This window comes from Coregonus lavaretus, assembly GCF_964263955.1.
Source record: "Coregonus lavaretus genome assembly, contig: HAP1_SCAFFOLD_154, whole genome shotgun sequence".
Lineage (NCBI taxonomy): Eukaryota > Metazoa > Chordata > Actinopteri > Salmoniformes > Salmonidae > Coregonus > Coregonus lavaretus.
This window is the reverse complement of record NW_028160661.1, coordinates 250,701-277,128: the sequence shown is the minus strand read 5'-3', so window position 1 is coordinate 277,128 and position 26,428 is coordinate 250,701.

The following is a 26,428-nucleotide window of genomic DNA, read 5'->3' as shown; positions in this document are numbered from 1 at the left end:
TGACATGGCTCTATACATAACTGAGTATCCTCTGGTGGCAGATCATTCCAGGATGACATGGCTCTATACATAACTGAGTATCCTCTGGTGGCAGAGCATTCCATGATGACATGGCTCTATACATCACTGAGTATCCTCTGGTGGCAGATCATTCCATGATGACATGGCTCTATACATAACTGAGTATCCTCTGGTGGCAGAGCATTCCACGATGACATGGCTCTATACATAACTGAGTATCCTCTGGTGGCAGAGCATTCCACGATGACATGGCTCTATACATAACTGAGTATCCTCTGGTGGCAGAGCATTCCACGATGACATGGCTCTATACATAACTGAGTATCCTCTGGTGGCAGAGCATTCCACGATGACATGGCTCTATACATAACTGAGTATCCTCTGGTGGCAGAGCATTCCACGATGACATGGCTCTATACATCACTGAGTATCCTCTGGTGGCAGAGCATTCCACGATGACATGGCTCTATACATAACTGAGTATCCTCTGGTGGCAGAGCATTCCACGATGACATGGCTCTATACATCATTGAGTATCCTCTGGTGGCAGAGCATTCCACGATGACATGGCTCTATACATCACTGAGTATCCTCTGGTGGCAGAGCATTCCACGATGACATGGCTCTATACATAACTGAGTATCCTCTGGTGGCAGAGCATTCCACGATGACATGGCTCTATACATCACTGAGTATCCTCTGGTGGCAGAGCATTCCACGATGACATGGCTCTATACATAACTGGGTATCCTCTGGTGGCAGAGCATTCCACGATGACATGGCTCTATACATAACTGAGTATCCTCTGGTGGCAGAGCATTCCACGATGACATGGCTCTATACATAACTGAGTATCCTCTGGTGGCAGAGCATTCCACGATGACATGGCTCTATACATCACTGAGTATCCTCTGGTGGCAGAGCATTCCATGATGACATGGCTCTATACATAACTGAGTATCCTCTGGTGGCAGAGCATTCCATGATGACATGGCTCTATACATCACTGAGTATCCTCTGGTGGCAGAGCATTCCATGATGACATGGCTCTATACATCACTGAGTATCCTCTGGTGGCAGAGCATTCCATGATGACATGGCTCTATACATAACTGAGTATCCTCTGGTGGCAGAGCATTCCATGATGACATGGCTCTATACATCACTGAGTATCCTCTGGTGGCAGAGCATTCCATGATGACATGGCTCTATACATAACTGAGTATCCTCTGGTGGCAGAGCATTCCATGATGACATGGCTCTATACATAACTGAGTATCCTCTGGTGAAAGAGCATTCCATGATGACATGGCTCTATACATTTGCACACACTGTATATATATTTTCTGTTGTATTTTTTGACTTTATGTGTTGTTTGTAGACAGATCAGTGACACGTGACTTCCGTCTCGCTTCCGCATTGTCTCCGTGCTGCTCTGCTGTTTGTTGCTACTTGGCTACCTGCCAAACTATTCACGTTTTACTTTTAATAAACGTTTAATCAATCTCTGTGTTCAACAAATTTACCAACTTTTTAGTTTTGTCCTCACTCATCTTTTTTCGTTAAACTTTTTCACCCCGGACGTTTATCCCGAGACAGAAGAGTCATTTTCCTGTGCGTTTTAGCTGCCAACTTTACGTTATTTTCCGTTTTTCCATCGCAACTTTTTTTCCCTTATTCAACTTTTTCACTCCGGACGCTTTATCTGGACATGGCTCATCAACATCTTCAACAGCCGAAGCTAAGTAGTAACATTAACATGATGTCTTTTAATTGCAGTCGCTGTACTCATAATATACAGGAGAATTCTCGCCTTACGGCGAGAATAGCTGTGCTACAAGCCCAGCTTCAGACGCAATCGTTAGGCAAGAGTATTATCAGTGTAGGAAAGGAAGAAACAGCGTCTGTGCCACCAGTAAGTACAGACAGTAACGTTAGTATAACTCCCCCCGCACAGTCCCTGCAGCCGGACAACTTTCTCATGGCTTCTGGAGGGAAATACTGTTGGAATGCTCAACCGGTGTCGCTCATTCAGCCGACAGAAACCTTCAACCGGTTTTCCCCATTATGTAGCGAGTCGGAGTCTGAGTCTGAGTCTTCTCTAGTCTCTACTCCTCCCGTTACGGGGTCTGAGACGCCGAAGGCTCCCACCATTAGCTCTGACAAATTGAAAACCCTAGTCATTGGCGACTCCATTACCCGCAGTATTAGACTTAAAACGAATCACCCAGCGATCATACACTGTTTACCAGGGGGCAGGGCTACCGACGTTAAGGCTAATCTAAAGATGGTGCTGGCTAAAGCTAAAACTGGCGAGTGTAGAGAGTATAGAGATATTGTTATCCACGTCGGCACCAACGATGTTAGGATGAAACAGTCAGAGGTCACCAAGTGCAACATAGCTTCAGCGTGTAAATCAGCTAGAAAGATGTGTCGGCATCGAGTAATTGTCTCTGGCCCCCTCCCAGTTAGGGGAAGTGACGAGCTCTACAGCAGAGTCTCAGCACTTAATCGCTGGTTGAAAACTGTTTTCTGCCCCTCCCAAAAGATAACATTTGTGGATAATTGGCCCTCTTTCTGGGACTCACCCACAAACAGGATCAAGCCTGACCTGCTGAGGAGTGACGGACTCCATCCTAGCTGGAGGGGTGCTCTCCTCTTATCTACCAACATAGATAGGGCTCTAACTCCTTTAGCCCCACAGTGAAATAGGGTGCAGGCCAGGCAGCAGGCTGTTAGCCAACCTGCCAGCTTAGTGGAGTCTGCCAATAGCATAGTCAGTGTAGTCAGCTCAGCCATACCCATTGAGACTGTGTCTGTGCCTCGACCTAGGTTGGGCAAAACTAAACATGGTGGTGTCCACCCTAGCAATCTTATTAGGATAAAGACCTCCTCCATTCCTGCCATTATTGAAAGAGATCGTGATACCTCACATCTCAAAATAGGGTTACTTAATGTTAGATCCCTCACTTCAAAGGCAGTCATAGTCAATGAACTAATCACTGATCATAATCTTGATGTGATTGGCCTGACTGAAACATGGCTTAAGCCTGATGAATTTGCTGTGTTAAATGAGGCCTCACCTCCTGGTTACACTAGTGACCATATTCCCCGTGCATCCCGCAAAGGCGGAGGTGTTGCTAACATTTACGATAGCAAATTTCAATTTACAAAAAAAAAAATGACGTTTTCATCTTTCGAGCTTCTAGTCATGAAATCTATGCAGCCTACTCAATCACTTTTTATAGCTACTGTTTACAGGCCTCCTGGGCCATATACAGCGTTCCTCTCTGAGTTTCCTGAATTCCTATCAGACCTTGTAGTCATAGCAGATCATATTCTAATTTTTGGTGATTTTAATATTCACATGGAGAAGTCCACAGACCCACTCCAAAAGTCCTTCGGAGCCATTATCGACTCAGTGGGTTTTGTCCAACATGTCTCTGGACCTACTCACTGCCACAGTCATACTCTGGACCTAGTTTTGTCCCATGGAATAAATGTTGTAGATCTTAATGTTTTTCCACAAAATCCTGGACTATCGGACCACCATTTTATTACGTTTGCAATCGCAACAAATAATCTGCTCAGACCCCAACCAAGGAGCATCAAAAGTCGTGCTATAAATTCTCAGACAACACAAAAATTCATTGATGCCCTTCCAGACCCCTTCTGCCTACCCAAGGACGTCAGAGGACAAAAATCAGTTAACCACTTAACTGAGGAACTAAATTTAACCTTGCACAATACCCTAGATGCAGTTGCACCCCTAAAAACGAAAAACATTTGTCATAAGAAACTAGCTCCCTGGTATACAGAAAATACCCGAGCTTTGAAGCAAGCTTCCAGGAAATTGGAACGGAAATGGCGCCACACCAAACTGGAAGTCTTCCGACTAGCTTGGAAAGACAGTACCGTGCAGTACCGAAGAGCCCTCACTGCTGCTCGATCATCCTACTTTTCCAAATTAATCGAGGAAAATAAGAACAATCCAAAATTTATTTTTGATACTGTTGCAAAGCTAACTAAAAAGCAGCATTCCCCAAGAGAGGATGGTTTTCACTTCAGCAGTGATAAATTCATGAACTTCTTTGAGGAAAAGATCATGACCATTAGAAAGCAAATTACGGACTCCTCTTTGAATCTGCGTATTCCTCCAGGGCTTAGCTGTCCTGGATCTGCACAGCTCTGCGAGGGCCTGGGATCGGGAGAGACACTTAAGTGTTTTAGTACTATATCTCTTGACACAATGATGAAAATAATCATGGCCTCTAAACCTTCAAGCTGCATACTGGATCCTATTCCTACTAAACTGCTGAAGGAGCTGCTTCCTGTGCTTGGCCCTCCTATGTTGAACATAATAAACAGCTCTCTATCCACCGGATGTGTACCAAACTCACTAAAAGTGGCAGTGATAAAGCCTCTCTTGAAAAAGCCAAACCTTGACCCGGAAAATATAAAAAACTATCGGCCAATATCGAATCTTCCATTCCTCTCAAAAATTTTAGAAAAAGCTGTTGCGCAGCAACTCACTGCCTTTCTGAAGACAAACAATGTATACGAAATGCTTCAGTCTGGTTTTAGACCCCATCATAGCACTGAGACTGCACTTGTGAAGGTGGTAAATGACCTTTTAATGGCGTCAGACCGAGGCTCTGCATCTGTCCTCGTGCTACTAGACCTTAGTGCTGCCTTTGACACCATCGATCACCACATTCTTTTGGAGAGACTGGAAACCCAAATTGGTCTACACGGACAAGTTCTGGCCTGGTTTAGATCCTACCTGTCGGAAAGATATCAGTTTGTCTCTGTGAATGGTCTGTCCTCCGACAAATCAACTGTACATTTCGGTGTTCCTCAAGGTTCCGTTTTAGGACCACTATTGTTTTCACTATATATTTTACCTCTTGGGGATGTTATTCGAAAACATAATGTTAACTTTCACTGCTATGCGGATGACACACAGCTGTACATTTCAATGAAGCATGGTGAAGCCCCAAAATTGCCCTCGCTAGAAGCCTGTGTTTCAGACATAAGGAAGTGGATGGCTGAAAACTTTTTACTTTTAAACTCGGACAAAACAGAGATGCTTGTTCTAGGTCCCAAGAAACAAAGAGATCTTCTGTTAAATCTGACAATTCATCTTGATGGTTGTAAAGTCGTCTCAAATAAAACTGTGAAGGACCTAGGCGTTACTCTTGACCCTGATCTCTCTTTTGACGAACATATCAAGACTGTTTCAAGGACAGCTTTTTTCCATCTACGTAACATTGCAAAAATCAGAAATTTTCTGTCCAAAAATGATGCAGAAAAATTAATCCATGCATTTGTTACTTCTAGATTAGACTACTGCAATGCTCTATTTTCCGGCTACCCGGATAAAGCACTAAATAAACTTCAGTTAGTGCTAAATACGGCTGCTAGAATCCTGACTAGAACCAAGAAATTTGATCATATTACTCCAGTGCTAGCTTCCCTACACTGGCTTCCTGTTAAGGCAAGGGCTGATTTCAAGGTTTTACTGTTAACCTATAAAGCGTTACATGGGCTTGCTCCTACCTATCTTTCCGAGTTGGTCCTGCCGTACATACCAATACGTACGCTACGGTCACAAGACGCAGGCCTCCTAATTGTCCCTAGAATTTCTAAGCAAACAGCGGGAGGCAGGGCTTTCTCCTATAGATCTCCATTTTTATGGAACAGTCTGCCTACCCATGTGAGAGACGCAGACTCGGTCTCAACCTTTAAGTCTTTACTGAAGACTTATCTCTTCAGTAGGTCATATGATTGAGTGTAGTCTGGCCCAGGAGTGTGAAGGTGAACGGAAAGGCTGGAGCAACGAACAGCCCTTGCTGTCTCTGCCAGGCCGGTTCCCCTCTCCACTGGGGTTCTCTGCCTCTAACCCTGTTGCAGGGGCTGAGTCACTGGCCTGCTGGTGCTCTTTCATGCCGTCCCTGGGAGGGGTGCGTCACTTGAGTGGGTTGAGTTACTGACGTGATCTTCCTGTCTGGGTTGGCGCCCCCCCCCCCCTTGGTTTGTGCTGTGGTGGAGACCTCTGTGGGCTATACTCGGCCTTGTCTCAGGATTGTAAGTTGGTGGTTGGGGATATCCCTCTAGTGGTGCGGGGGCTGTGCTTTGGCGGAGTGGGTGGGGTTATATCCTTCCTGTTTGGCCCTGTCCGGGGGTTTCTTCGGATGGGGCCACAGTGTCTCCGGACCGCTCCTGTCTCAGCCTCCAGTATTTATGCTGCAGTAGTTTATGTGTCGGGGGGCTGGGGTTAGTTGGTTATACCTGGAGTACTTCTCCTGTCTTATCCAGTGTCCTGTGTGAATTTAAGTATGCTCTCTCTAATTCTCTCGTTCTCTCTTTCTCTCTGAGAACCTGAGCCCTAGGACCATACGTCAGGACTACCGGGCATGATGACACCCTGCTGCCCCCAGTCCGCCTGGCCTTGCTGCTATTCCAGTTTCAACTGTTCTGCCTGCGGCTACGAAACCCCTACCTGTCCCAGACCTGCTGTTTTCAACTCTAAATGATCGGCTATGAAAAGCCAACTGAGAGACCTGAGCCCTAGGACCATACGTCGGGACTACCGGCCGTGGTGACTCCTTGCTATCCCCAGTCCGCCTGGCCTTGCTGCTATTCCAGTTTAAACTGTTCTGACTGCGGTTATGGAACCCCTACCTGTCCCAGACCTGCTGTTTTAAACTCTAATGATCGGCTATGAAAAGCCAACTGAGATTTATTCCTGATTATTATTTGACCATGCTTGTCACTTATGAACATTTTTGAACATCTTGGCATGGTTCTGTTATAATCTCCACCCGGCACAGCCAGAAGAGGACTGGCCACCCCTCATAGCCTGGTTCCTCTCTAGGTTTCTTCCTAGGTTTTGCCTTTCTAGGGAGTTTTTCCTAGCCACCGTGCTTCTACACCTGCATTACTAGCTGTTTGGGGTTTTAGGCTGGGTTTCTGTACAGCACTTCGAGATATTAGCTGATGTAAGAAGGGCTATATAAAATAAAATTGATTGATTGATTGATTGATATACATAACTGAGTATCCTCTGGTGGCAGAGCATTCCACGATGACATGGCTCTATACATAACTGAGTATCCTCTGGTGGCAGAGCATTCCACAATGACATGGCTCTATACATCACTGAGTATCCTCTGGTGGCAGAGCATTCCACGATGACATGGCTCTATACATAACTGAGTATCCTCTGTTGGCAGAGCATTCCACGATGACATGGCTCTATACATCACTGAGTATCCTCTGGTGGCAGAGCATTCCACGATGACATGGTTCTATACATAACTGAGTATCCTCTGGTGGCAGAGCATTCCACGATGACATGGCTCTATACATAACTGAGTATCCTCTGGTGGCAGAGCATTCCACGATGACATGGCTCTATACATCACTGAGTATCCTCTGTTGGCAGAGTATTCCATGATGACATGGCTCTATACATCACTGAGTATCCTCTGGTGGCAGAGCATTCCACGATGACATGGCTCTATACATAACTGAGTATCCTCTGGTGGCAGAGCATTCCACGATGACATGGCTCTATACATAACTGAGTATCCTCTGGTGGCAGAGCATTCCACGATGACATGGCTCTATACATAACTGAGTATCCTCTGGTGGCAGAGCATTCCATGATGACATGGCTCTATACATCACTGAGTATCCTCTGGTGGCAGAGCATTCCATGATGACATGGCTCTATACATAACTGAGTATCCTCTGGTGGCAGAGCATTCCATGATGACATGGCTCTATACATCACTGAGTATCCTCTGGTGGCAGAGCATTCCATGATGACATGGCTCTATACATAACTGAGTATCCTCTGGTGGCAGAGCATTCCATGATGACATGGCTCTATACATCACTGAGTATCCTCTGGTGGCAGAGCATTCCATGATGACATGGCTCTATACATCACTGAGTATCCTCTGGTGGCAGAGCATTCCATGATGACATGGCTCTATACATAACTGAGTATCCTCTGGTGGCAGAGCATTCCATGATGACATGGCTCTATACATAACTGAGTATCCTCTGGTGGCAGAGCATTCCATGATTACATGGCTCTATACATAACTGAGTATCCTCTGGTGGCAGAGCATTCCATGATGACATGGCTCTATACATCACTGAGTATCCTCTGGTGGCAGAGCATTCCATGATGACATGGCTCTATACATCACTGAGTATCCTCTGGTGGCAGAGCATTCCATGATGACATGGCTCTATACATAACTGAGTATCCTCTGGTGGCAGAGCATTCCACGATGACATGGCTCTATACATAACTGAGTATCCTCTGGTGGCAGAGCATTCCACGATGACATGGCTCTATACATAACTGAGTATCCTCTGGTGGCAGAGCATTCCACAATGACATGGCTCTATACATCACTGAGTATCCTCTGGTGGCAGAGCATTCCACGATGACATGGCTCTATACATAACTGAGTATCCTCTGTTGGCAGAGCATTCCACGATGACATGGCTCTATACATCACTGAGTATCCTCTGGTGGCAGAGCATTCCACGATGACATGGCTCTATACATAACTGAGTATCCTCTGGTGGCAGAGCATTCCACGATGACATAGCTCTATACATAACTGAGTATCCTCTGGTGGCAGAGCATTCCATGATGACATGGCTCTATACATAACTGAGTATCCTCTGGTGGCAGAGCATTCCATGATGACATGGCTCTATACATAACTGAGTATCCTCTGGTGGCAGAGCATTCCAGGATGACATGGCTCTATACATCACTGAGTATCCTCTGGTGGCAGAGCATTCCACGATGACATGGCTCTATACATAACTGAGTATCCTCTGGTGGCAGAGCATTCCATGATGACATGGCTCTATACTTAACTGAGTATCCTCTGGTGGCAGAGCATTCCATGATGACATGGCTCTATACATAACTGAGTATCCTCTGGTGGCAGAGCATTCCATGATGACATGGCTCTATACATCACTGAGTATCCTCTGGTGGCAGAGCATTCCATGATGACATGGCTCTATACATCACTGAGTATCCTCTGGTGGCAGAGCATTCCATGATGACATGGCTCTATACATAACTGAGTATCCTCTGGTGGCAGAGCATTCCATGATGACATGGCTCTATACATAACTGAGTATCCTCTGGTGGCAGAGCATTCCATGATGACATGGCTCTATACATCACTGAGTATCCTCTGGTGGCAGAGCATTCCATGATGACATGGCTCTATACATCACTGAGTATCCTCTGGTGGCAGAGCATTCCATGATGACATGGCTCTATACATAACTGAGTATCCTCTGGTGGCAGAGCATTCCACGATGACATGGCTCTATACATAACTGAGTATCCTCTGGTGGCAGAGCATTCCACGATGACATGGCTCTATACATAACTGAGTATCCTCTGGTGGCAGAGCATTCCACAATGACATGGCTCTATACATCACTGAGTATCCTCTGGTGGCAGAGCATTCCACGATGACATGGCTCTATACATAACTGAGTATCCTCTGTTGGCAGAGCATTCCACGATGACATGGCTCTATACATCACTGAGTATCCTCTGGTGGCAGAGCATTCCACGATGACATGGCTCTATACATAACTGAGTATCCTCTGGTGGCAGAGCATTCCACGATGACATAGCTCTATACATAACTGAGTATCCTCTGGTGGCAGAGTATTCCATGATGACATGGCTCTATACATAACTGAGTATCCTCTGGTGGCAGAGCATTCCATGATGACATGGCTCTATACATAACTGAGTATCCTCTGGTGGCAGAGCATTCCAGGATGACATGGCTCTATACATCACTGAGTATCCTCTGGTGGCAGAGCATTCCACGATGACATGGCTCTATACATAACTGAGTATCCTCTGGTGGCAGAGCATTCCATGATGACATGGCTCTATACTTAACTGAGTATCCTCTGGTGGCAGAGCATTCCACAATAACATGGCTCTATACATAACTGAGTATCCTCTGGTGGCAGAGCATTCCACGATGACATGGCTCTATACATAACTGAGTATCCTCTGGTGGCAGAGCATTCCACGATGACATGGCTCTATACATCACTGAGTATCCTCTGGTGGCAGAGCATTCCACGATGACATGGCTCTATACATAACTGAGTATCCTCTGGTGGCAGAGCATTCCACGATGACATGGCTCTATACATCACTGAGTATCCTCTGGTGGCAGAGCATTCCACGATGACATGGCTCTATACATAACTGAGTATCCTCTGGTGGCAGAGCATTCCACGATGACATGGCTCTATACATAACTGAGTATCCTCTGGTGGCAGAGCATTCCATGATGACATGGCTCTATACATAACTGAGTATCCTCTGGTGGCAGAGCATTCCATGATGACATGGCTCTATACATCACTGAGTATCCTCTGGTGGCAGAGCATTCCATGATGACATGGCTCTATACATAACTGAGTATCCTCTGGTGGCAGAGCATTCCAGGATGACATGGCTCTATACATCACTGAGTATCCTCTGGTGGCAGAGCATTCCATGATGACATGGCTCTATACATAACTGAGTATCCTCTGGTGGCAGAGCATTCCATGATGACATGGCTCTATACATAACTGAGTATCCTCTGGTGGCAGAGCATTCCATGATGACATGGCTCTATACATAACTGAGTATCCTCTGGTGGCAGAGCATTCCTTGATGACATGGCTCTATACATAACTGAGTATCCTCTGGTGGCAGAGCATTCCATGATGACATGGCTCTATACATAACTGAGTATCCTCTGGTGGCAGAGCATTCCATGATGACATGGCTCTATACATCACTGAGTATCCTCTGGTGGCAGAGCATTCCATGATGACATGGCTCTATACATAACTGAGTATCCTCTGGTGGCAGAGCATTCCATGATGACATGGCTCTATACATAACTGAGTATCCTCTGGTGGCAGAGCATTCCATGATGACATGGCTCTATACATAACTGAGTATCCTCTGGTGGCAGAGCATTCCACAATGACATGGCTCTATACATCACTGAGTATCCTCTGGTGGCAGAGCATTCCATGATGACATGGCTCTATACATAACTGAGTATCCTCTGGTGGCAGAGCATTCCATGATGACATGGCTCTAACCCTAACCCATTCCATGGTACCGTGAAGAAACCCATAGTCTGGTGCGGTACATACAGTATGTCTATTTGAAGTGTATGTAAATAGATTGTACAGGACAGACAGACGGCAAGCGGTACCGGAGCGCCAAGTGTAGGTCCAAAAGGCTTCTTAACAAACTCACAGACAGAGAGAGAGAGAGAGAGAGAGAGAGAGAGAGAGAGAGAGAGAGAGAGAGAGAGAGAGAGAGAGAGAGAGAGAGAGAGAGAGAGAGAGAGAGAGAGAGAGAGAGAGAGAGAGAGAGACAGACAGACAGACAGACAGACAGACAGACAGACAGACAGACAGACAGACAGACAGACAGACAGACAGACAGACAGACAGACAGACAGACAGACAGACAGACAGACAGACAGACAGACAGACAGACAGACAGACAGACAGACAGACAGACAGACAGACAGACAGACAGACAGACAGACAGACAGAGACAGCCATATGGTACACTACTGACCTGCCTCATTGCTCATTCCATTTCCCTATAGAGGTATATCTGGAAGTATACTACCGACCTGCGCCATTGTCCAACATTTCTAACATTTCAATAACACTCCTTATGTAGGTTTGAAATATAGTTGACAAATGACACTGTAATGTTTGTTATGATCATGACATCATCACACCACCCACTGCACTGCTAACAGCTGGATGACTAACACACACACACTCCTCCTCATCACCCATTGGTCTGAAGAGTCAAGCATTCCATACCACGTGTCAGTGTTCACACACACTGTGTCCCTGATTTATCTATCTATCTGCTAAGACACAGGGCCCATCCCAAATAGCACCCTATTCCCTATATAGCGCACTCCGTTTTTCTGGCACGGTTTTACACTGTTTCCAGCCGTGGTGTGTGTCCATCTGCTGCTCTGCCACCTGATACACTCAACAGGAGGCGTCCAGCTGCAGCATAGCTCTGCTAGTCAATAACAACTGGTAAACCACCAACTGTTGTTCTGGAGGCCTGGGCCCTGGGCAGGACCAGTGATGGCAGAGCTTAGCCATGCCTTGTGGGTAGGGGAATGTCGGGCTGGTTAACCCTCCTACTGACCACTGAGAGGACAGGAAGGAACCCTGAGTGTTCAAAGAAAAATCTCATTTTATTGGTCGCATACACATATTTAGCAGATGTTATTGCGGGTGCAGCGAAATGCTTGTGTTCCTAGCTCCAACAGTGCAGAAGTATCTAACAATTCACAACAATACACAAATCTAAAAGTAAAAGAATGGAATTAAGAAATATATAAATATTAGATTGAGCAATGTCGGAGTGGCATTGACTAAAATACAGTAGAATACAGTATATATATATATATATATATATATGAAATGAGTAAAGCAGTATGTAAACATTATTAAAGTGACTAGTGTTCCATTATTAAAGTGACCAGTGATTCCATGTCTATGTATATAGGGCAGCAGCCTCTAAGGTGCAGGGTTGAGTAACCGGGTGGTAGCCGGCTAGTGATGGCTATTTAACAGTCTGATGGCCTTGAGATAGAAGCTGTTTTTCAGTCTCTCGGTCCCAGCTTTGATGCACCTGTACTGACCTTGCCTTCTGGATGATAGCGGGGTGAACAGGCCGTGGCTCGGGTGGTTGATGTCCTTGATGATCTTTTTGGCCTTCCTGTGACATCGGGTGCTGTATGTGTCCTGGAGGGCGGGTAGTTTGCCCCCGGTAATGCGTTCGGCAGACCGCACCACCCTCTGGAGAGCCCTGCGGTTGCAGGCGGTGCAGTTACCGTACCAAGCGGTGATATAGGCCGACAGGATGCTCTCAATTGTGCAAATGTAAAAGTTTGTGAGGGTCTTATGGGCCAAGACGAAATTCTTCAGCCTCCTTAGGTTGAAGAGGCACTGTCTGTGTTGAGCTGAATCTCAGGAGTGAGTCAAAGAACTACACTTCCCAGAGTGCACCAGCAGCAGCAAACCGGCTGCTTGTCACCTGATCAATCATTTTCACTGATTTGGAGCACCTGTGAAGGCATGGAGGGGCTCAGTCATTCAGAAGAACAAACTTCAGAGAGAAGACTCCAAGTTCACTCACAGGTTCAGTCCAAAGACGCCAATGGTAAAAGGCTTAAATGGTTAATTCATTTAAGTTATTTAGAATGTTTATTTAAATGTTTAAACTAATTTAAGTTCATTAAAATGTTTAATTAAAATGGTAACTTTTTGTTCTGTCTTTAAAGGTTTACAACCTAATTTACTGGCTAATTTACTGGACAGACCAATCAACTGAAAGCAAACTAAAAATAAAAAAGATTGAGTCAGGAATTTGAGTTGTCCCTGTGTCCTTTGGATGGTGAACAAGAGGAGGACTTGACAGTCTGTGTGGCACGGACCCTTGTGGGGCCCCAGTGTTGAGGATCAGCGTAGTGGAGGTGTTGTTTCCTACCTTCACCACATGGGGACGGCCCGTCAGGAAGTCCAGGACCCAGTTTCACAGGGCGGGGTTCAGACCCAGGGCCTCGAGCTTAATGATGAGCTTGGAGGGTACTATGGTGTTGAAGGCTGAGCTATAGTCAATGAACAGCATTCTTACATAGGTATTCCTCTTGTCCAGATGGGATAGGGCAGTGTGCAGTGCGATGGCGATTGCATCATCTGTGGATCTATTGGGGCGGTATGAAAATTGAAGTAGGTCTAGTGTGTCAGGTAAGGTAGAGGTGATATGAATCTTAACTAGCCTCTCAAAGTACTTCATGATGACAGAAGTGAGTGCTATGGTGCAATAGTCATTTAGTTAAATTACCTTTGCTTTATTGGGTACAGGAACAATGGTGGACATCTTGAAGCATGTGGGAACAGCAGACTGGGATAGGGAGAGATTTAATATGTCCGTAAACACTCCAGCAAGCTGGTCTGTGCATACTCTGAGGACGCGGCTAGGGATGCCGTCTGGGCCGGCAGGCTTGCGAGGGTTAACACGTTTAAATGTCTTACTCACATCGGCCACGGTGAACGAGAGCCCACAGTCCTTGGGAGCGGCCCGCGTCGGTGGCACTGTGTTATCCTCAAAGTGGGCGAAGAAGGTGTTTAGCTTGTCTGGGAGCAAGACGTCGGTGTCCGCGATGTGGCTGGTTTTCCCTTTATAATCCCTGATTGTCTCTAGACCCTGTAGAGCCGTTGAATTGCGACTCCACTTTGTCTCTGTACTGACGTTTTGCCTGTTTGATTGCCTAACGGAGGGAATAACTACACTGTTTGTATTCAAACATATTCCCAGTTACCTTGCCGTGGTTAAATGTGGTGGTTCACGCTTTGGGTAGGTTTTAATAGTCACAGTGGGAACAACATCCCCTATATACTTCCTGATGAACTCAGTCACCGTGTCCGTGTATACATCAATGTTATTCTCAGAGGCAACCAGGAACATATCCCAGTCCGCGTGATCAAAACAATCTTGAAGCATGGATTCCAATTGGTCAGACCAGCGTTGAATAGACTTTAGCACGGGTACTTCCTGTTTGAGTTTCTGCCTATAGGAAGGGAGGAGCAGAATGGAGTCGTGATCTGATTTGCTGAAGGGAGGGCGGGGCAGGGCCTTGCAGCCATCCCGGAAGGGGGAGTAACAGTGGTTGAGCGCTTTAGCAGTGCGAGTACTACAGGCAATGAGTTGAGCTTCAGTAGCGTTTTCTTCAAATTTGCTTTGTTAAAATCCCCAGATACAATAAATGCGGCCTCAGTATATGTGGTTTCCAGTTTGCACAAAGTCCAGTATAGTTTATTGAAGGCCTCGTGGTATCGGCTTGAGGGGGAATATACATGGCTGTGTAGAGAATTCTCTTGGGAGGTAATACGGTCGGCATTTGATTGTGAGGTATTCTAGGTCGGGTGACCAAAAGGACTTGAGTTTCTGTACGTTATCACAATCACACCATGAGTAGTTAATCATGAAACATACACCACCGCCTTTCTTCTTCCCGGAGAGTTCTTTATTCCTGTCTGCACAATGTACTGAGAACCCAGCTGGCTGTATGTATTGGGACAGTATAGCTGGAGAGAGCCATGATATTGTGAAACAGAGTATGTTACAGTCCCCGATGTCTCTCTGGAAGGAGATCCTCGCCCTGAGCTCGTCTACTGTATTGTCCAGGGACTGAACATTAGCTAGTAATACACTCGGAAGCGGTGGATGGTGTGCACGCCTCCTGAGTCGGACTAGAAGTCCACTCCGAATACCTCTTCACCGCCAACGGCATCTTGGAGAAGCCTCTGAGATAAGTTCAATTGCCCTGGGGGGTACGAAAAAATAATCCAATTTTGAAAAGTCTTATTTCTGGTCATAATGTTGGTGAGTTATCGCCACTCTGATATCCAGAAGTTCTTTCCGGCTGTATGTAATAACACAAAACATTTCCTGGGCTAATAATGTAAGGAATAACACAAAGGTAGCCATGATTAGCTGTTCAGGAGTCTTATGGCTTGGGGGTAGAAGCTGTTGAGAAGCCTTTTGGACCTAGACTTGGCGCTCCGGTACCGCTTGCCATGTGGTAGCAGAGAGAACAGTCTATGACTAGGGTGGCTTGAGTCTTTGACAATTTTTAGGGCCTTCCTCTGACACCGCCTGGTATAGAGGTCCTGGATGGCAGGAAGCTTGGCCCCAGTGATGTTCTGATGACCCTCTGTAGTGCCTTGCGGTCGGAGGCCGAGCAGTTGCCATACCAGGCGGTGATGCAACCAGTCAGGATGCTCTCAATGGTGCAGCTGTATAACTTTTTGAGGATCTGAGGACCCATGCCAAATCTTTTCAGTCTCCTGAGGGGGAATAGGCTTTCTTGGTGTGTTTGGACCATGATAGGTTGTTGGTGATGTTGACACCAAGGAACTTGAAGCTCTCAACCTGTTCCACTACAGCAGCATAGAGCAGCACTGCTACTCTGAGACGCTGAATGGACGTGGGGGACAGATCCTAGAGCAGACCTGGCAGTGTGACAACAACCTCTCCCTCAATGTCATTAAGATCATGGTCCAAACACACGACAATGCCTCTTCCTCCTCAGGAAGCTAAAAAGATTTGGAATGGGCCCTCAGATCCTCAGCTAGACTGTAATCCCACACCCATAGACTACAGCTGAGTGTTCAACACCATAGTACGCTCCAAGCTCATCACCATGCTAAGGACCCTGGGACTCAACACCATAGTACGCTCCAAGCTCATCACCATGCTAAGGACCCTGGGACTCAAAACCTCCCTCCGCAACTCGATCCTGGACTTCCTGACGGGCCGCCCCCAGGTGTTGAGGGTCGGCAAGAACACCGCCACGCGGACCCTCAGCACAGGGGCTCCTCAGAGGTGTGTGCTTAGTCCCCTCCTGCACTCCCTGTTCACCCACGACTGCGTCAACACCATCATCAAGTTTGCTGATGACAAGAAGGTGGTAGGCCTGATCACCTATGGCGATGAGTCAGCCTACCGGGAGGAGGTCACAGACTTAGCAGTTTGGCGCCAGGACAACAACCTCTCCCTCAACTTCAGTAAGACCAAGGAGCTGATCGTGGAGAATAGGAGAAAGTGTAACTGTATAACTTTTTGAGGATCCGAGGGCCCACGCCTAATCTTTTCAGCCTCCTTAAGGGAAAGAAGCGCTATTGTACCCTTTCACGACTGTGCAGGTGTGTGTTAAGTCCTTAGTGATATTTTGCTCTTTTGCACCCCAATATCTCTATTTGCACATAATCTCTTGCACATCTAGCATTCCAGTGTTAATACTAATTGTAATTATTTTGCACTATGGCCTATTTATTGCCTTACCTCCATAACTTGCTACATTTGCACACACTGTATATATAATTATCTGTTGTATTTTTTGACTTTGTTTTGTTTACCCCATATGTAACTCTGTGTTGTTGTTTTTATTGCACTACTTTGCTTTATCTTGGCCAGGTCGCAGTTGTAAATGAGAACTTGTTCTCAACTGGCTTACCTGGTTAAATAAAGGTGAAATAAATAAAAAATATATACGGCAAGGCTGCTACATACAATACATGGTAGAAACCAAAACATACCAATACAGCAGGTCTACATCAGTATACCAGAGTACACCCACATCCTCACAGGAATCCAAGTAAATGTCAGTCAGATTTTGCTAATCCCCTAATTTCATTGAATCACTTTCATCCAGACCTACTCTGGGCTCTTCTGTGCCACGGAACTTGTTCTCAACTGGCTTACTGGTTACCTGGTTACCTGGTTAAATTAAGGTGAAATAAAAAAAAGTGGAACTTAAAGCTCTTGACCCCGTCAATGTGGATGGAGTATCTGCTGCCTCAGTTTTTATGATGGCAATTTGCATACACTCCAGAATTTTATGAAGAGTGATCAAATGAATTGCAATTAATTGCAAAGTCCCTCTTTGCCATGAAAATGAAATTAATCACCAAAAAACATTTCCACTGCATTTCAGCCCTGCCACAAAAGGACCAGCTGACATCATGACAGTGATTCTCTCATTAACACATCTGAGAGTGTTGACGAGGACAAGGCTGGAGATCACTCTGTCATGCTGATTGAGTTAGAATAACAGACTGGAAGCTTTAAAAGGAGGGTGGTGCTTGAAATCATTGTTCTTCCTCTGTTAACCATGGTTACCTGCAAGGAAACAAGTGCCATCATCATTGCTTTGCACAAAAAGGGCTTCACAGGCAAGGATATTGCTGCTAGTAAGATTGTACCTGTTAAAAGTTAGATGGGAGGTGTTGAATGGAATTGAAGGATGGGACTAATAACAACTAACAACAAACAATAACAAGATAACTAATAATGTAAGCATACTGTGTCCATAAGAAGTATATAGGTTGTAGGTTGGGAGCTTTTGTGAAAGAGCACAGTTAGAAAGATATGGCATATAGAAGCAAACCGGATGGACATCATGAAAATGATCGGAGAGGTTGAGAGTAGAAGAAGTTCAGGAGCAAAAACAAATAAAATATAATTATTGTAAAATTGCCTCTGTCTCCATAAAATGTAGATAGTGAGTATGAGCTGGAAGTAGAGGCCTAAGCGTTGTTGTTCACTAGTTTACTCCAAGTAGGGAAAGGATGGCGGGGTTGGAAAGTAATATATATATATATATAATTATTTTTTTTAAAGGATGTGTATGTATGTATGTCTGTGGGTATGTATGTGTGTGTGTATATGTGTATATATATATATATATATATATATGTATATGTATGTATATATATATATATATATATATAAACATGGGGGATTGGAAATGATGCAGACAATTACATTGATGGAAGTTACAATCTATCTGCAATATTAAGCTGAATTAAATTAAAATAAAAAAATAAAAAAATATTGCACCTAATCAACCATTTATCGGATCATCAATAACTTCAAGGAGAGAGGTTCAATTGTCGTGAAGAAGGCTTCAGGGCGCCCAAAAAAAGTCCAGCAAGCGCCAGGACCGTCTCCTAAAGTTGATTCAGCTGCGGGATCGGGGCACCACCAGTGCAGAACTTGCTCAGGAATGGCAGCAGGCAGGTGTGAGTGCATCTGCACGCACAGTGAGGGGAAGACTTTTGGAGGATGGCCTGGTGTCAAGAAGGGCAGCGAGGAAGCCACTTCTCTCCAGGAAAAACATCAGGGACAGACTGATATTCTGCAAAAGGTACAGGGATTGGACTGCTGAGGACTGGGGTAAAGTCATTTTCTAGATGAATCCCCTTTCCGATTGTTTGGGTCATCCGGAAAAAAGCTTGTCCGGAGAAGACAAGGTGATCGCTACCATCAGTCCTGTGTCATGCCAACAGTAAAGCATCCTGTGACCATTCATGTGTGGGGTTGCTTCTCAGCCAAGGGAGTGGGCTCACTCACAATTTTGCCTAAGAACACAGCCATGAATAAAGAATGGTACCAACACATCCTCCGAGATCAACTTCTCGATCCTCAAGAGGCGGGTGGACAAACAAAACCCCACAAATTCTGACAAACTCCAAGCATTGATTATGCAAGAATGGGCTGCCATCAGTCAGGATGTGGCCCAGAAGTTAATTGACAGCATGCCAGGGCGGATTGCAGAGGTCTTGAAAAAGAAGGGTCAACACTGCAAATATTGACCCTTTGCATAAACTTAATGTAATTGTCAATAAAAGCCTTTGACACTTATGGAATGCTTGTAATTATACTTCAGGATACCATAGTAACATCTGACAAAAATATCTAAAAACACTGAAGCAGCGAACCTTGTGAAGACCAATACTGGTGTCATTCTCAAAACGTTTGACCACGACTGTACAGTACAGTACTCTAAACGCATAACACTAACTTTTTCACAAGCACCAAACAGGGCTTGGCCACTTTACACCTTTATTTGGCTCAGTTACTGGTGGAACTGGTTATTTTGGCAGTAATAGAATATTGAAACAGCTTCTGACTAACCACTACCCTTTCCTGTTTGACATGCTTCTGAATAACGTTTCAACTCCAAAATACACTTTTCCCTCTCACACCCATATTACTTTAGCCATCTTTCCTTGGGCCAATATGGACATTTTATAAAACATTTTGTCTCAAAGCTCGGAGCCAGCCAGTTCAGTAATCTACTCTGGTGATCCAGGCTGTAGTAGAACAAAGCTCCACTGAGTGAGGTCCAGCCTGCAGACTGAACTCTGCTTCCGTCAACATGGAACTAAAGACCTTCTGCTGCTTACACTGGGATCTGGTCTAAAGTAGTGTACTATAACCCATAGGGATCCGGTCTAAAGTAGCGCACTATAACCCATAGGGATCCGGTCTAAAGTAGTGTACTATAACCCATAGGGCTCCGGTCTAAAGTAGTGCACTATATCCCCATAGGGCTCTGGTCTAAAGTAGCGCACTATATCCCCATAGGGCTCTGGTCTAAAGTAGTGCACTATAACCCATAGGGCTCTGGTCTAAAGTAGTGCACTATAACCCATAGGGATCCGGTCTAAAGTAGTGTACTATAACCCATAGGGATCCGGTCTAAAGTAGTGTACTATATCCCATAGGGATCCGGTCTAAAGTAGTGTACTATAACCCATAGGGCTCTGGTCTAAAGTAGTGCACTATATCCCATAGGGATCCGGTCTAAAGTAGTGCACTATAACCCATAGGGCTCTGGTCTAAAGTAGTGCACTATATCCCCATTGGGCTCTGGTCTAAAGTAGTGCACTATAACCCATAGGGCTCCGGTCTAAAGTAGTGTACTATAACCCATAGGGCTCCGGTCTAAAGTAGTGTACTATAACCCATAGGGCTCCGGTCTAAAGTAGTGCACTATATCCCCATTGGGCTCTGGTCTAAAGTAGTGCACTATAACCCATAGGGCTCCGGTCTAAAGTAGTGTACTATAACCCATAGGGCTCCGGTCTAAAGTAGTGCACTATATCCCCATTGGGCTCTGGTCTAAAGTAGTGCACTATAACCCATAGGGCTCCGGTCTAAAGTAGTGTACTATAACCCACAGGGATCCGGTCTAAAGTAGTGTACTATAACCCATAGGGCTCCGGTCTAAAGTAGTGTACTATAACCCATAGGGCTCCGGTATAAAGTAGTGCACTATATCCCCATTGGGCTCTGGTCTAAAGTAGTGCACTATAACCCATAGGGCTCCGGTCTAAAGTAGTGTACTATAACCCATAGGGCTCCGGTCTAAAGTAGTGCACTATAACCCATAGGGCTCTGGTCTAAAGTAGTGTACTATAACCCATAGGGTTCCGGTCTAAAGTAGTGCACTATAACCCCTAGGGCTCTGGTCTAAAGTAGTGCACTATAACCCATAGGGCTCCGGTCTAAAGTAGTGTACTATAACACATAGGGCTCTGGTCTAAAGTAGTGTACTATAACCCCTAGGGCTCCGGTCTAAAGTAGTGCACTATAACCCATAGGGCTCTGGTCTAAAGTAGTGTACTATAACCCCTAGGGCTCCGGTCTAAAGTAGTGCACTATATCCCATAGGGATCCGGTCTAAAGTAGTGCACTATAACCCATAGGGCTCTGGTCTAAAGTAGTGCACTATATCCCCATTGGGCTCTGGTCTAAAGTAGTGCACTATAACCCATAGGGCTCCGGTCTAAAGTAGTGTACTATAACCCATAGGGCTCCGGTCTAAAGTAGTGTACTATAACCCATAGGGCTCCGGTCTAAAGTAGTGCACTATAACCCATAGGGCTCTGGTCTAAAGTAGTGCACTATAACCCATAGGGCTCTGGTCTAAAGTAGTGCACTATAACCCATAGGGATCCGGTCTAAAGTAGTGCACTATAACCCATAGGGTTCCGGTCTAAAGTAGTGCACTATAACCCCTAGGGCTCTGGTCTAAAGTAGTGTACTATAACCCATAGGGATCCGGTCTAAAGTAGTGCACTATATCCCCATTGGGCTCTGGTCTAAAGTAGTGCACTATAACCCATAGGGCTCTGGTCTAAAGTAGTGCACTATAACCCATAGGGCTCTGGTCTAAAGTAGTGCACTATAACCCATAGGGCTCTGGTCTAAAGTAGTGCACTATAACCCATAGGGCTCTGGTCTAAAGTAGTGCACTATAACCCATAGGGCTCTGGTCTAAAGTAGTGCACTATAACCCATAGGGCTCTGGTCTAAAGTAGTGCACTATATCCCCATAGGGCTCTGGTCTAAAGTAGTGCACTATAACCCATAGGGCTCTGGTCTAAAGTAGTGTACTATATCCCCATAGGGCTCTGGTCTAAAGTAGTGTACTATATCCCCATAGGGCTCTGGTCTAAAGTAGTGTACTATATCCCCATAGGGCTCTGGTCTAAAGTAGTGTACTATATCCCCATAGGGCTCTGGTCTAAAGTAGTGCACTATAACCCATAGGGCTCTGGTCTAAAGTAGTGCACTATAACCCATAGGGTTCCGGTCTAAAGTAGTGCACTATATCCCATAGGGTTCCGGTCTAAAGTAGTGCACTATAACCCATAGGGTTCCGGTCTAAAGTAGTGCACTATAACCCATAGGGCTCTGGTCTAAAGTAGTGCACTATAACCCATAGGGCTCTGGTCTAAAGTAGTGTACTAGAAAGGGAATAGGGTGCCATTTGGGAAACAGTATCAGGATGACAGCTGCCTAGTCTGGTAGAGGAACAACACTGGAGACTTAAGTATGATGGTTTGGGCAGAAATTTGACCAGATGGCAGAGTTGTGGTTATTAAATATTCACATGCACAGCAGTAGAATACTCAATGAACTACAGTACTACCCAATGAACTACAGTACTACTCAATGAACTACAGTACTATTCAATGAACTACAGTACTATTCAATGAACTACAGTACTACTCACTGAACTACAGTACTATTCAATGAACTACAGTACTACTCAATGAACTACAGTACTATTCAATGAACTACAGTACTACTCAATGAACTTCAGTACTACTTCACTGAGTAGTTTTGATATAATGGCGCCAGAGGGGTTGGCTGCCGTTTTACAGGCTCCTAACCAACTGTGCTATTTTGTTAGTTTTTTCGCATTGTTTGTAACTTATTTTGTACATAATGTTGCTGCTACCATCTCAAATGAACAAAATTAGCTTCTGGATATCAGAACAGCGATTACTCCCCTTGAACTGGACAAAGGTTTTTTATTTAAAGAGTCCGACATGAAGGATATACTGCTTCCCCGAGACCAGGCCCAAATCCCTGTCACTCGCGTGAAGAAAATATGGAAATACAGGGGACGGAGATCAGGGTGCCTTGTGAGAATTTGTCGGCGAGTGGGTAACCTGCCTCTACCATCCGTTCTATTGGCCAACATGCAATCACTGGAAAATAAACGTGATGATCTCCGTTCAAGATTATCCTACCAATGAGACATTAAAAACTGTAATATCTTATGTTTCACCGAGTCGTGGCTGAACAACGACATGGATAATATAGAGCTGGCTGGGTGTTCCATCGGCAGGACAGAACAGCTACACTACCGTTCAAATGTTTGGGGTCACTTAGAAATGTCCTTGTTTTTGAAAGAAAAGCATTTATTTTGTCTATTAAAATAACATCAAAGTGATCAGAAATACAGTGTAGACATTGTTAAATGTTGTAAATGGCTATTGTAGCTGGAAACGGCTGATTTTTAATGGAATAACTACATAGGCGTACAGAGGCCCATTATCAGCAACCATCAGTCCTGTGTTCCAATGGCACGTTGTGTTTGCTAATTCAAGTTTATCATTTTAAAAGGCAAATTGATCATTACCCTTTGCAATTATGTTAGCACAGCTGAAAACTGTTGTGCTGATTAAAGAGGCAATAAAACTGGCCTTCTTGAGACTAGTTGAGTATCTAGAGCATCAGCAATTGTGGGTTCGATTACAGGCTCAAAATGGCCAGAAACAAATAATTTTCTTCTGAAACTCGTCAGTCTATTCTTGTTCTGAGAAATGAAAGCTATTTCATGCGAGAAATTGCCAAGAATCTGAAGATCTCATACAACGCTGTGTACTACTCCCTTCACAGAACAGCACAAACTTGCTCTAACCAGAATAGAAAGAGGAGTGGGAGGCCCCGGTGCACAACTGAGCAAGAGGACAAATACATTAGAGTGTCTAGTTTGAGAAACAGACGCCTCCCAGTCTCTGATTGGGAACCACACCCGGCCAAACATAGACATACAACACATAGACTGAAACATAGAAAACACAACATAGAATATTCACACCCTGACTCAACATATAAGAGTCCCCTGAGTCAGAGCGTGACAGTACCCCCCCCAAAGGTGCGGACTCCGACCGCACAACATTTACATAACAGGGTAGGGGCCGGGTGGGCATTCCGCCTCGGAGGCGGATCTGGCTCCGGGCGTGACGACCACATACTCTCCGCCTCCCTGTTGCGCCCCTGGTCTGGTCTGGACCTAAGCGCGCTGCTTCCCCTCTCCTTCCTCCCACGAAGTACCAAGCCCTGTCTGGACCCTGGTGTGGGAGACCCCGAACCTGGAGAGGGGCTGACGTCTGGGTTTGGACTGGATTCGCTGACCGGAGCTGGCCCGGGCACCGGTGGAGCGGACTGCTCAGGCTCCGGACTGGAGCCGCTGACCGGAGCTGGACAGGACCCCGGTGGAGCGGACTGCTCTGGCTCCGGAGTGGAGCAGCTGACCGGAGCTGGATCGGGCACCGGTGGAGCGGACTGCTCTGGCTCCTGAGTGGAGCAGACACCGGTGGAACGGGCACGGGCCGTGCCGGACTGGACACACGCACCACTGGTCTGATGCGAGGAGAGTGTTCAGAGCACTGTAGAATGTATTTTGAGAAACACCCTGTGTCTCGTGTGTGTGTGGTTCTGTCTGTGGCCATCAGGCATCTTTACTCATGGATTCCACACCTTTAGAAACATTCGCTGTTAATCTTTCTAACCCATGTCTCTGTATTACAGACAGGTGATCAGCTGATCTTTTTAACCCCCCCCCCCCCCCCCCTCTCTCTCTCTCTCTCTGTGTTACAGACAGGAGAGCTGCTGAACTCCAAACTGAACCCCTCCTCTGACCTGGTGAAGAAACAGCTGAGCGAGCTCAGGGACCAATGGCAGGCACTGAAACAGACAGCAGCCAATCAGCACAGGGCACTGGGTGGGACCAGGAACCTGCAGGAGTTCAACAGGAAAGTAGACAAACTGGAGGCCTGGATTAAAGAGAAGGTACAACACCCTCATCCTTCTCTCCTGTCTTTCTATATTTCGCCCTCTCGTTCGTTTAGCATCTTCTCTCCATTTGTTGTCTGACCCTCACTGTATTTTCCTCTGCCTTGTCCTCTCCCCTGTCCTTCCCATCTGTGCCTCTCCTTTCTCACTGGTTTAATATTGTGTTAAGCAGGGCATGCGTTTTGTTCTCAGACAAATTATGGTTTGGTTTAAAACAACAGTAGGGTTAGAGCTAATTTAAGCAGCTCTGACATTACTATGTATCTTTAGGAGGAGGAACAGTCCCTGATGAAGGTCCTGGGAGAGAATACTAATAAACTACATCTGACCAGGAAGGTCCTAGACCTCAAACAGGTGAGTGCCTTGGGGTGGTGTGCCTTGACAACATACCTTTTCTTTTAGTTGTGTCACATTAGAAAAATACAGATAATGCAAAATGCAGAGGGGATAAGGGGCAGCCTTGTCTAGTTCCACAATAAAGAATGAAGGTAGCTGATATCATACTGAATACTGTATGCTTCTCCTATAGGACGAGCAGCTGTACAGGACTCTCCATGAGGAAATCAACCACCTGGCCCTGAAACTGGAGAAACAGGGGAGGGCGGAGGGCAAGAACATCTCTACCAGGAGGAAACACGTCAACAAGATGTACAGACTGGTCTATATGAACGATTGAATGACTGAAGGAAATAATTAGTTCATTAATTAATGATACAGTACAATAATACAGTACAATAATTACACTGATGTTGCCTCAACAGCAAGAGGGTCATTCAAACCTGTCCTGTTGTGCTTCCTATGTGCTGTAGGTGGTTGAAGGTCCATTCCCTCCTGAAGGACTACCATGAAGACCTTCAGCTGGCTCTGGAGGTCTCCTCCTTCTACCAACAAGCTGACAACACACTGTCTGCCATCAAAAACATGGTAGGGACCTGGAAATTTGTTTTAGTCTGTACACTCTTAGAAATAAGGGTTGGTTAGGGTACAGTATTGTTTCCGGCGGTACAAAAACAAAAAAACACAATGTACCTTCAGAGGTACACATATAATCTCACATGGTAACTTTTAAGACATATGTGAGGATTTGACATGTTTGGCGTGTGAATTCTTAGTTTGTTTTAGTCCGTTTTTAGCCTAATCTACAGCACTTTTTTTTTCTTTGTATCGTTTGGTTTAGAGTTTATATATATACACAGTACCAGTCAAAAGTTTGGACACACCTACTCATTCAAGGGTTTTTCTTTATTTTTACTATTTTCTACATAGTAGAATAATAGTGAAGACATCAAAACTATGAAATAACACATATGGAATCATGTAGTTACCAAAAAAGTGTTAAACAAATCAAGATATATTTTATATTTGAGACCCTTCAAATAGCCACCCTTTGCCTTGACAGCTTTGCACACTCTTGGCATTCTCTCAACCAGCTTCACCTGGAATGCTTTTCCAACAGTCTTGAAGGAGTTCCCACATATGCTGAGCACTTGTTGGCTGCTTTTCCTTCACTCTGCAGTCCGACTCATCCCAAAACATCTCAATTGGTTT